This window comes from Sciurus carolinensis, chromosome 7, assembly GCF_902686445.1.
Source record: "Sciurus carolinensis chromosome 7, mSciCar1.2, whole genome shotgun sequence".
Lineage (NCBI taxonomy): Eukaryota > Metazoa > Chordata > Mammalia > Rodentia > Sciuridae > Sciurus > Sciurus carolinensis.
This window is the reverse complement of record NC_062219.1, coordinates 7,728,581-7,741,248: the sequence shown is the minus strand read 5'-3', so window position 1 is coordinate 7,741,248 and position 12,668 is coordinate 7,728,581.

Genomic DNA, 12,668 nt, shown 5'->3' with positions numbered 1-12,668 from the left:
TTTTAGTGGGCTAACACAAGTGTACATCTTCAGTTACATTTAACTATTATTTCTTTTAAAAGCCCAAGAATGGCTATATTTTGGTTTTAACTGTTTTGCTGGGTGTCTAAGATCAATCTGGTCAAATTGACCTGGTTCCTGTCTTGTTAAAGAGTCAGCTGAGTTCCCACAGGGGCCACTCGTAGAGAACTTAAGAGCAGCTTCTTAGCTCCCCCAGTGCCATTGGTTAGGCAGGGTCACCTTGATAAGGTGGCTTCCTTTGGAAGCATCAAGGGATGTCTCCCTTTTTCCATGACCCTCCTCTGCAGCAGATGCACTGAGTGATTTTTCATCCTCTAGTCTCAATAATCTCCTTGATCAGGAGATTGTGTGACCTAGAGTTGCAGTGCTTCTTAGAGAAGTCCTCTTATTCCCTGGGTTCAGGCTGACTTTGAGGGCAAGATACTGTTTTTTTTTCTTGACCTCTGTATTTAATTCCAATTTTTAAGTTTGATCTTAATCATCCAGCAAGTCAGTCTCACCAGTCATAAAGTAAGAGTACTGGACTTTAACTTTAATGTCCATAACTTTACAGTTATTTACCCTTTTATTAAAGTACTACCACATACTATCTGTTTTGTAGCTGATGTCCTATTATCACGAGTAACCTAGGTTGTATGTTCTGGAAGCAGCTACTTCTGCAAAACAGTAACAGGCAACTGTTTTACAAAATGAAATTAGCAAGAGTAAAAACATATTTAGCTTGTATAATAGCTATCTTGAATTTTGGCTGAGTTCTACATTATATACCCTGTTTGAGATCACAGTAATCTTTACAACAAACATCAAACTTTTGAGCACAACTTTAAATGAGTTAAAGTCTGGCTTACTTTGGAGCCATTCTAAAATGCAGCAGGGTGAGGCAGAGCCTTATCTCAGGTAAGACGGGGCTCTTCACAAATCTTAAGTAAAATGTTCTAATCCTGAAGCTAATTTTTACCCCTTTTGCCATGACCAGCATGACCAAATTTTCAAGTTCAGTGAGGGGCAAAGGAGTATTAGAAAATAAAGGTTCATAAACACAGATTTTGAAGATTAAGCTGAGATCAGATGGAGCTCTGTTCTCTGATGGAAATGCAGATCTAAAGAGTTATGTTAGCAATCTTTATACATGACTTATTATTAGGTTAAAGACCATGTAAGCATTATTCTTTGTTTTCAGGAAAGCTACAGAGACTAGAACACCTATGTAACCTTTTTTCCCACAACTGCAAAGTGCAATGTTAGGAGCTCTATGTTGCTCTCAAAGAAGTCAACTGTCCAAAGTTACTGTAAGGTGGGCAGGAACTAGAGAAGGGAGCTGATGAAACACTGGTTATCTAGCAAAACAATTTCTTTCTGTCCAAGAGCAGATCAATGTAAGAGCTGATAGGACTCCTGTACAGAGCCTCCCCAGGGAGGGTACGGTCATGGCAGTTAGGCATCTTGTGCTCCTGCACAGCAACACTCCCAGGCACCAGGCATGCTACAGTCTTGAGGTCAGAGACCCCAATCTCAGTCACTGTTGTCCCATTTTTGCTATTGCACATTACACTCTTTCTTAAATGTCATTTTAAGAAGTTTACATATATTGATTCCTGAGTCCATATGAACATTAGTTAACACAGTCTAACATTATATCCAAAACAGGAATCAATCAAAGAAAGGCTGAGAGAGCTTTTAACTTTTCTTTTGTGTAGCGAAATGCTTTCACCTTCTATGATATGAACCTTTAAACAAATCAGGCTGTCACTAACTCTTAGAAATACATTTACATTTAAAATTTTTTATCTCAGTGTAAAAAGTAACAAATTTTACACATACCCCATTGATAATAGGTCCCATAATAGAACATTAAATGATAGAAATAAATCCCCAATAAAATGTACTCCTTAAGTTTAAAATTACCATTACAGACAAGTTTATTCTGGAGAATAGCAGCTTGATAAATTTCCTGCTTTAAAGATCTGGAAAACATGAACACATTCAATATACAAAGAGTGACCATTTTACAATTACCTTGATACCTTTATATTAACCAAATTTAGTTTTGAAAGAAAAATTTAGACTCTAATGTAGTACAATACTTTAACAGTTGTTTAACCATAATTGCATAAACCTCAATTTTGAAGACTAATTGTCCTAAAGAATGAAACTTTAAGAGTAAATTAGTGTTTCTAAGAAATCCTTGCCATTTTACCATTTCACTTTACTATATAGATTAAACTTTGTTTTTTATCAGAACATTAGTATTTCACCTTAGGAAAAACCTTAAATAGCTTTAACTGTCTTATATACATACAACCAACTTAGTTACACACAAACTTGTTGAAACTTGTCCTTTACTTACAGACTTTCTTAGCACTTACTTAGACCCTCATGTATTTCATCACATAAACACTTTCTTACCCAGAAACATTTTCTTTTTCCTTTTACTAAATATATTTCCAAACCCAGAATCTTTCATTTTTTTCTTTTCTATTTGTTGACCCCTTTTTGTTCACATTCTGAAACAACTCTTATGAAATTTCTGAATTTAGATAAATCACTCTATTTTAACAAGATAAAATACTTTGTTGTTTATAGTACTCTAACTGAAACACAGTGAGAGGGGAGATGGTAACTCTAAATCCAAATCTAAGAGCTCCTTGGAGCTTTGCAGAACTGGAGGGGGAGCAGGGGGAAGTGGTAAGGGAGCAGATGGAACACTTACCCTCTGCGTTGGGATTTTACCTGTTAGGACATAACTTTTAATAACCTTGTTTTTAGTAATGACACAAGGCAATTTTAAACACTTTTTAATTTACCACCTATGAAAACACCAATAATATTTAAGTATGTTACTCCATGGAATTTAAGGACTTAAGAGCACTTAATGTTATTTAACAGTTAGTATTTTAACTTTGTAAATTAATCAGATGTCGCTAACAAACACATTTGAGTAGTCCCATACATGTTAAATTTAATTTACTTATTTTGAAAAAAACAAGATATCAGACAAGTGTCCTGAACAGTATTTGCCATCTCTTTCCTGTTGAGGAAAAGTCCTAGAAACAATTGATATTAGACATTGTTTAACATCAACATTTCATTAATTTGACCACTAGAGACTTGCGAGTTATTTCTAAAGACATTCCACTTTTATTAGTTTACCCAATTTAAATTGACCCTTTTAAATCACGTGAATAAAAGTATTTGGATCCATTTTTTTTTAAACTTTAACTTTATGCGCGCTTATTATCTATGTCAATTTTGTCAGGTACATACATAGACAATACAACCTTAAACAATAACACATACACATAACACAAAAGCAAAGGACTTGTAATGTCTATCTCCATTGCAATGTAACAGATGTTTAAAACTAACTCTAGAGTTGGATAAAAATAGAACTGATCAAAAAAAAATCATTAACCTAGGTATGTAGTATCAAAATTATGAGCTCAAAAATACAGCATTAAAGAAAAACAAAACAAGAATCCTAGAAAATGAGTTAGTTCTGTGTAGCAGCCCAGGAGTTTTTTTTTTTTTTTTTCTCTATCTCAGGCTACCCCCTCTCCCACTGAGACTGCTGCAGTCTACATTCCAATGCAGGCTTCAGCAAGGCCAGGCGGGGGAGAGGGGGGATTGCCCAGGACTTTTTAACCCTTTTTTTCCTGGTTGAAAAATCAGGTTAGGTTTGAATGCAGAAAATCACAAAACATTATTTCCCACTACTTTTGAGGAATGAAGCTGCTATATCATACTCCTTACTGCCATGGGTACTCTAAGGGTACAGCGTTACAGCAGAGAGTCACTGCTGGTTGTCTATCCGGTTGAAAACCTGTTCCCTGTATAATTCCAAAAGGATGAAATGAATTTGACCATTGATTAGTATTTCTCCCTTCTGTCAGGAGATTTATAGACCCATTTTCCTCCAGGTTGGTGATGAGAAATTTAAGAGTGAGAAACAGTGAAAACAGTAGTGGACTAACACAATGAAGAATTTAATATGAGATAAGAGTAAAGGCCGTACGGTACAATACACAAACAGACAGACATATAGCGCGCTAAATCAAAATATCAAAATTGGCTAGTTGGTATTTTGTTGACAAACAATTTCCAATTGTGACAAAGAGTCGCCCAGATGCAACACAAAAGCTGCCCAGATGCAACACGAAAGTTGCCCAGATGCGACAAAGAGTCACCCCAATGGGTCGAGGGGACGTCTCCCGAGACCCTGCTGGGATCCTATAGCACGTCTGCCAGTATTTTGCCAGTCCAGAACCAGAACCTGCGGGAAATCCAGACAAGAAAAAAATGCTGCAATGCCTTACTCACCGGCCGAAGGTGTCACTTACGACTCTATGATCAGGTGTCTGGGTGGGCTTGGGGCATCCCGGACGAGCCCCCAAGATGTTGTGCCCAGTGTCTCGAGACCCCACAAAGACCACCAGAGACCATGATCAATACAAGCAACAAAGAGCCATTTATTAGCAAGCTCGAGCCTGGTCCTCCACACACTTGGTAACCGGTGACTAAGAGGCCCCAAGCCCATGTTTAGCAGGATTTTTATAATGAAAGGCAAGCAGGTTTACAGTGCTCTTTTTGATTGGTTAACATACAAAATTGCATACAAAGTATGTTTTCTTAAGTTCTGGGTCACTCTGAACACCGAGAGGAGGGTGGTCGTTATTTTTAAGTTTGCTTTTGTATCAGCAAAGTTTGCTTTTGGGTCAGCCTGACCTCTAGGGGAAGGGTGGTCAGCCACCTGGCCTTTACAGACAAAATAAGGGATGAAAATACTTTGCGGCTTTTCTGAGGGGTTGAGGGCAGTTTGGGAAAAGCCTCATATTTACACAAGTGCAGGCTTTTTCTATCTTATCAGTATGACTTTTCTCCAATCTGTCTACGGCCAGTTAATTTCAGAGATTCAAATTATCAGACCCATGGAAAGAGAAATCTGTAACTCCCTACACTGTTGATACAGGTATTGAATTAATCCCACCCTCCTCCTGATAGGACAAAGGCTGCTTTCTCAGACTCATGATTTACTTAAAATAAATATGAGAGTCTGGTTGCCTGGGCTTGAGAAATGGCAAGACTGCAACCATAAAACAATAGGTTCAGGTTCATTCAGAACTGGGTGCCGTCCTAACACCTCGTTCCATCATCCTGGTGATGGTAGACAACATTACCTAATTGGAAAGAAGAGACACCTGAGATACAGAGAGGCTCGTGGTTCACACTCGTCACCCTCGTCGGCAGCGAGTGGGAGACCTGTGTTCCTCCAGATCCATTTTTAGCCAAGAACCTGTGCTTCCTCCTGAGGTCCAAGCAAGCAGCCTTATGATCTATTACCAAATACCAAGGCAAAACCAAATCACTCTTCTCTAGGGAAGATAGAAAAGCCTTTCCTGGTTGACCTGATCTGCAAGTTCTGAGGTGGCTGCTCGTTGGTGACCTTGAGATCTTTCCGAACCATGTCATCAGGCAGCTCTCTGAATCCAGGCCTATTCAAAGTTCTCCACTTCGAGTCGTCTTAAATGGCAGTTTCTTAAATCATTCTTAAATGACAGGGTTTTTTTGATTTGTTTGTTTGTTTGTTTCCTGCCTCTTTTAAAAAATCAAAAATACCAAGAAACATGCAAAAAGTAAAGGTCACTTCAAATCCTGGTACTTGGGAAAGTTCTGTAGAAGAATGAAAGTCACTCTGGCCTCCCTCGCGGCCCCGGGAGTCGCCGTGGACGGTGGGAGCCTGCCTCTTCCTCTGCTCAGTGCAGCCGTGTGCAGGGACGAGGGATGGGTGTCCTCCCGACACCCTCCCTTTCCACCTCTGGCCACCACACACCAGCCATGGCTCCAAGTTGAGCTGTCACAGGAGAACCAGAGAGTGAAGGGTGGCCAGGGTTCGATGGAGGTTCAGATCAGGAGGAAACCCAACTGCTCTGGACTGAGAAGACAGCAGAGGAATGGCCAAGAGGGACTGCGGAGTCAGTGCTGGTCTCTGAGAAAGAGCCCGGCTCTGCCTGCCCTTGACTCTGTGTTCGCTCCCCAAGGGAGTTGGGGTCCGGGTTACAGTTGCCAAAGAATAACAGAAATCTCCAAAACAATGTCTTGCAAGGAATTGCAAAGGCCAAGGAAAGCTAAACCTAAAATTTATAAAAGGAAAGAAAGAAATAGCAGAGTGGAAATAAATGAGAGAGAAACAAAACAAAAATAAAAACAAAACCCAAAAGATTAATGAAAGAAAAAGTTGTTTCCTTGAAAATATAAACAGAACCAAGAAACCTTTAGCTAGAGTAAGAAAAACCAGAAAGACTCAAATAAAATCTAAGATATTAGATGAAAACGGAGAGATTGAAACCAGTACTACAAAATGCAAATGTGGAATTATTTGTACAAAAGATCTTAAGAAACTTCTGAGCAATTATATGCCAACAACTTGAAAGACCCAGAATAGAGAAATTCCTAGATGCACACAACCTATCAAGACTAAATCAAGAAGCAATAGAAAATCTAAACAGACCAAATGAGTAAAGAGATTGAAACAATAATAAAAAAGCTTCCTTCCAAGAAAAGTTTAGGATCAACTGGCTTCACTGCTTGTATTCTACCAAAATTCAAAGAACTAATACTAACTTTACAAAGCACTCTAAAAGACTGAAAAGGAAGAAACTCTCCCAGACTCATTCTATAGGCCGACATTACCCTGATACTAAAGTTGAACAAGGAAAAAAAAAAAAAAATAGAGAGAGAGAGAAGAGAAGAGGAGAGAACTACAGGCCAATATCCTTGATAAGTATAGATGCAAAAATACTCAACAAATTACTAATAAACGAAATCCAAAAGCACCTTAAAAAGAATGGGATTTATCCCAGAGTTGCAAGAATGGTTCAATCTATGCAAATCAATAAACATAATCCATTAGATCAACAAAATGAAGGACAAAACCTTATGAGCATCTCAATAGACACAGAAAAGCATTTAATGAAATTTCCCATCTATTCAAGATAAAAAATCTCACTAAATTAGGCATAGAAGAAATGAACCTCAACCTCTAAGATCTGAAACAAGACAAGGATGCACACTTTCATTGCTTTTATTCGACCTTGTAGTGAAGTTCAAGTCAGAGCAATTCAACAAGAGGAAAAGAAAATAAAGGGTATCCAAACTGGAAAGGAGGAAGTCAAATTGTTCTGGCTATAAATCTGTATATGAATCTGGCTTATATGCAATAAAATCTAAAGACCCCACCAACGAACTGTTACAACTGGTGAATTCAGTAAAGTTACAAGATGCAAAATCGTCATAAAAATGAGTAGCATTCTATATACCAATAATGACCTAGCTGAAGAAGAAATCTAGAAAGCAATTCCATTTACATAGTTACAAAAGTAAAATAGAATAAAACACATAGGAATAAATTTAACGAAAGAGATGAAAACTCTCTACAGTGAAACATAGAAATGCTGATGAAAGACACCGATGATCACACACACACACACACACACACACACACACACACACACACACAAAGGAAGGACATCCTATGTCTATGGATTGGAAGATTTAATATTGTTAAAATGTCCAAACTACCCTTACGTGATCTACAGATTCAATACAATCCCTATCAAAATTCCAATTGTATTCTCCAAAAAAAAAAAAAGAAAAGAAAAATCCAGTGTTGGGAGAAATCCTAATTCTTGGCTGGCAGCAGTGAACATCTCAAAAGTGTAAGGAAAACTTGCAGGGAGGAGCGTTCCACTTCAGCTACCTAGGAAAGTAAACAACTGCCCTAAGTTGACTCAGTGTTACCGAGGGAACCCGTATAGGAACCTGGTGGTCTGATCCCCATGGCACATTGTGATGGGCAAGAAACCTACAAAATGTGTAGCTGTTCCCGCAATAAACAAGTTTGCAGGCTGCTTGCCACAAGCCTGCTTCCACCCAGCTCCCGGAGTCTAGGTCTTGATTTTGTGCCCTTACCCTGTGTCTGAGCTAGTCCGGCACAAGAGAAACTACAATCCAATCCTAAAATTTGTATGGAACCACAAATAGCCAATGCAATCTTGAGCAAAAGAACAAAGTTAGAGGCATCACAATGCCTGACTTCAAAACACATTACAAAACAGTAGTAATCCAAACTGTATGGTACTGGCATTAAAAAACAAACACAAAGATCAATGGAACAGAATAGAGAACCTGGAAATAAATCCACATATTTACAGCCACTAATTTTCAACAAAGATGCCAATAACACACTTTGGAGAAAATATAATCTCTTCACTAAATAATACTGGGAAAACTGGATATCCACATGCAAAAGAATGAAGTTGGATACCTGTCTTTCACCATATACAAAAACCAACTCAACATGGACCAAAGACACAAATGTAATAAAATAAAACTATGAAACTACCAAGAGAAAATATAGAGAAAACACTTCAGGACATTGTTCTGAGAGAAAATTTTTGGATAAGATCTCAAAAGCATAGATAACCTACTTTGCAAAAATAGACAAATGGAACTTAAGTAAAATACAAAGTTTCTGCACAGCAAAGAGAGCAGCTGACAGAGGAGAGTGGCACCCTGTAGAACAGAAGGAAATGCATGCCAACTAGGTGACGAGGGTTAGTATGCAGAACACACAGGAGATCAACAACTCAACAGAAAACATCCAAGGAAGTGAGCAATGATCTAAGTAGACATTTCTCAAAAGAAGATACACAAAGGGCCAACAGGTTTGTGAAGGAATGCTGAACATTATCACCAGGAAGTGCAAATCAAAACCACACTAAGATATCCTCTCACTCCCGTTAGAGTGTCAATCATCATCAGACAAAAAAGTTAACCAATGCTGGTGAGGATGCAGAAAAGAGGAAATCCCTAACTCTGTTGGTGGGAATGTAATTCAGTTCAGCCATTATAGAAAATAATATGGCATTTCCTCAGAAAACTAAAAGTGGAACTACTCTTTGACCCAGCAATCCCGCTGTTGGGTATACCTCCAAGGACTAAAGTCAGTAGGCCGAAAAGACGTCCGCTCTCCTGTGTTATCTGTACAGTACTGCTCACCAAAGCAGAGGCGTGGAATCAACCTAGGTGTCCCCTGATGGATGAATGGACAAAGAAAATGTGGTGCATATACACAATGGAATATTATTCAGACACACCAAAAAGAATGAAATCCTGTCATTTATAGCATGTATCGAACTGGAGGACGTAAGGTGAAATCTGTCAGGTACTGAAAGACAAATACCGCATGGTCCCACTCACATGTGGAAACTAAAAATTCGAATCTCATGGAAGAGAGTGGAGCAGTGCTTACCGGAGACGGGGCGGGGCAGAGAAGGGCTGTGCAACAGGAAGGAAAGCACAGCCAGAGAGGGGAGTAAGTGCTAATGGTCTGTGGCAGGGTGACTGGGGAGAAGGATTTGTTGTGCGTGGAAACAGTTGGGAAGAGAGGATTCTGAATGTTCTCAACAGAAAGAAACAAATTACTTGATTTCATCATTACACATTGTATACAAGAATCAAAATATCCCATAAACGTGCAATTATTTTGGGTCGATTAAACAGTTTTTAACAAGGTTACGTCTTTTGCACATTTAATTTTGTGGCCTGGGAATTCATGGAGTCTGCCACAAATATTGCTCTGCCTTGTTTTCTTTTTTCTTTCTACTTCAGGGTGCGAGAATCTGGTGGTTTGCAGTGAACACGTGGCAAGGCATTAAGTGTCAGTGCTTATTTAACTCTTCCTAGTTTCTCTTCCTGGAACTTGGTCCCCTTCACTTGCATATAGACAATGGGGTTGCTTGTTGGCTCCCCCACCTCTTCTGTTTGCCATATCCCTTCATCCTTGGGGACAGCCAGGTGTGCACTCAGGGTGGAGGTGATTCCCTCGCTAGCTGCCCAGTTTCCCTGCACCACGACAGGGCACGCAGCCAGCTCCCGCCTGGGCTTTCCTTCCTGCGGCAGTGCCCCCCACTCCAACAGGACGGGCAGATGGGCATGGATCTCAGGTATTGTGTGTGCTTATGGTGCCGCCCCCACTGCAGACCACTGACGGGGTGCTGTCTGGTGTCCAGGATGCCCCAAGCTTGTCCACCCTCCACCAGAGTCTTCCCGTTCTCCGTCTTAGCACCTCTGCTTTCTTGTGTTCATCAAGGTCAAACTATAGAGAATCTGCCTCTATACCTCCAAATATTTTGTGTGCAAAGCATATTTTTCTTGTTCTACCCAATCCTGTTATCTCATCACACAAACCGATTTTGTTCTGTTTCTATGCATATTACAGGTCACACCGCATGTTCCATTACATGTAACACGATCCTGAACAGTCTGACTGCATTTGAAATCACTCAACAGGTCCTCTGCCCAAACAAGCTCTAAACAAAGTTACACCGATCTTCAACAAGTCTCTCTCCAATAATACTATAGTGAATCCTCTCACGTAGAGAAATTGCTTTTTTACCGTCCAGTCCTTGAGGAGTGTAGAGTGGAGAGGAGTCGTACTGTCTCTGGTATTGGTGTTTCTTGGGAGGACACATAGTTGATCTCAGGGTCTAGACGTCCTTGGCACACAAGAGATTTCAAGGGCCAGTTGGTGCAAAAGAAATGTACAGCTTGTTTTTGTGACTATCACAGCTCCTGGCAGGTGACATTACTGATTCTTTGCTGGTCCCAGGAAGAGGAATGATGGGATATTCCATGTTTGCGGAAGAGCAACTGAGACAGGAAGTTGGTAGTGGGAGGCCCAGCTCCCTCCTCTTCGCCTGGGATTCTAGTTTTGTCTCCAACTGGCCCTGGATGGAGGGTCTGAACTCTCCCGAGGATTGCGTGTGGTCATTCAGCCGCACTGGTTTAGAGAGGCCCTTTCAGTTTTTATCTCTGCCTCAAGGGACCCTCTAGCTCTAGCTGCGATACTGGGACTAAGCCCCATCCCCCTTCCTGTCTAAAATGTCACTTGATGCCCCTTATTTCCTGACCCCACCATGTCTTTGCCAAGAGTTGATGGCACTTCTTTTCTGACCCTAGGCACTGAGCTCTCAGAAAACCAGCCTCTGCAATTGAGTGACAGTTTGTCAAACTGTCAAACTGTTTTTTTTTTTTTTTTTTTTGCGGCGCTGGGGATTGAACCCAGGGCCTTGTGCTTGCAAGGCAAGCACTCTACCGACTGGGCTATCTCCCCAGCCCTCTTTCTGTTCTTTATCATAGTCCCAGCCAGTAGTGTTATTAGTAAAATCTAGAATTGCTCTTCATCAAAAGAAGTCCTTGAAATTTTGGAAGTTGACTCCAAGGCTCTGTGACTTCATTTTAGTCTCAGTCCTTATTTGTGCTTTTAGCCAAATGTCTTGGAAAATACAAGTTGAATATCCCTAATCTGAAACTCCCAAATCCAAATTGCTCCCAATCAGAAAGTTTTGTAGTGCAAACATCAAGTCCCAGTGGAAGATTTCCAAGACATTTTATTATATCTTATGAGATGCAAATATTATGTCTTATCATGCAAACATTCCCAAATCCAAAAAAGAAAAATAAAACATAAAAACTATAATTCTGGTCCCAAGCGTTTCAGACAAGGGATGCTCAATTCACCCTCATCTGGTCATCTTAAAGACTGGCCTTGGGCAGCCAGGGGCTTGCTGAGCCCTTGCTGAGGGTCCCCTTCCAGCACAGGAGGGAGACAGCCTTGTTTGTGTTTGTCACTGTGACTCCTCGGGGCCCCTGGCAGTTTATGCCTCACTAATAGCTATTCCCAAACCCAGGCATGAAACCCCTCACCCACGTGTCCCTTGATGCCTTTATTTAGAAGATACTCTGCTGAGCACCTGCTGTGCACTGGGAATTCTCTTAGCTGGTGGGGATTCAAGGATGAATTTAAAACCAAAGGAAACAAACCAACAAAAACTTCTGCCCTTCTAATGGGGGAAAGGGATAAGAGCATAGTATGCAAATGACATTTAGAAAATGTAGGCCTTGGGGTTTAGAATAAAAGAGGAGAACTTAGTGGTGCTGGTTGCAAAGTCTGGGAAGGAAGAGGTGCTGCATTTCCCGGGAACTGAGTTCGAGCTGCTCCTAATCCGTCCGGGTCGGGATGTTGGGTGGGAGTCGACTCCGGAGCTCAGAGCTCATGCCTGGGTCCAGGAGCAGCATTAGACGGAGACTGGAGACAGGAGGAGATGAGCCACCAGGGAGGAGAAGAGAATAGGGTTCAGAGCAGATCCCAGCATGGGAGGAAGTGTAGGGGTATTTCACAGTGAGGTCCTGGGGAGTCGCCTATGAGGGAAATGCGGGCCCCCCAGCGGCCGCAGTGCTCACGTGGTGGCTACTGGAAGACAGATGGTGTCCACTGTCGAATTCCAACTCGAAAATCTGGTAGAACATATGCCGGACCCTTGGGAGGGGCTCAGCTCTGTTCAGCAGGTTATAGCAGCTGCAGGGCACCCAGAGGCTGGTGGGGGAGACGGGGAGGGAGAGAGTTATTTTCTCTGCAGTTCTCATGTTTATATATGGAAAGGGAATTTCCACCTCACTCCCAAGACAGAGAAGTTTTGAAATGGTTACAGCTAGTTCTCCTCGACCACCTCACTTATACGTATGTGCCAAGCATGCTGTTGGTTCAAGCAATACTCTGATAGAAACAGAGTTCGTCTTTAAAATCGTTG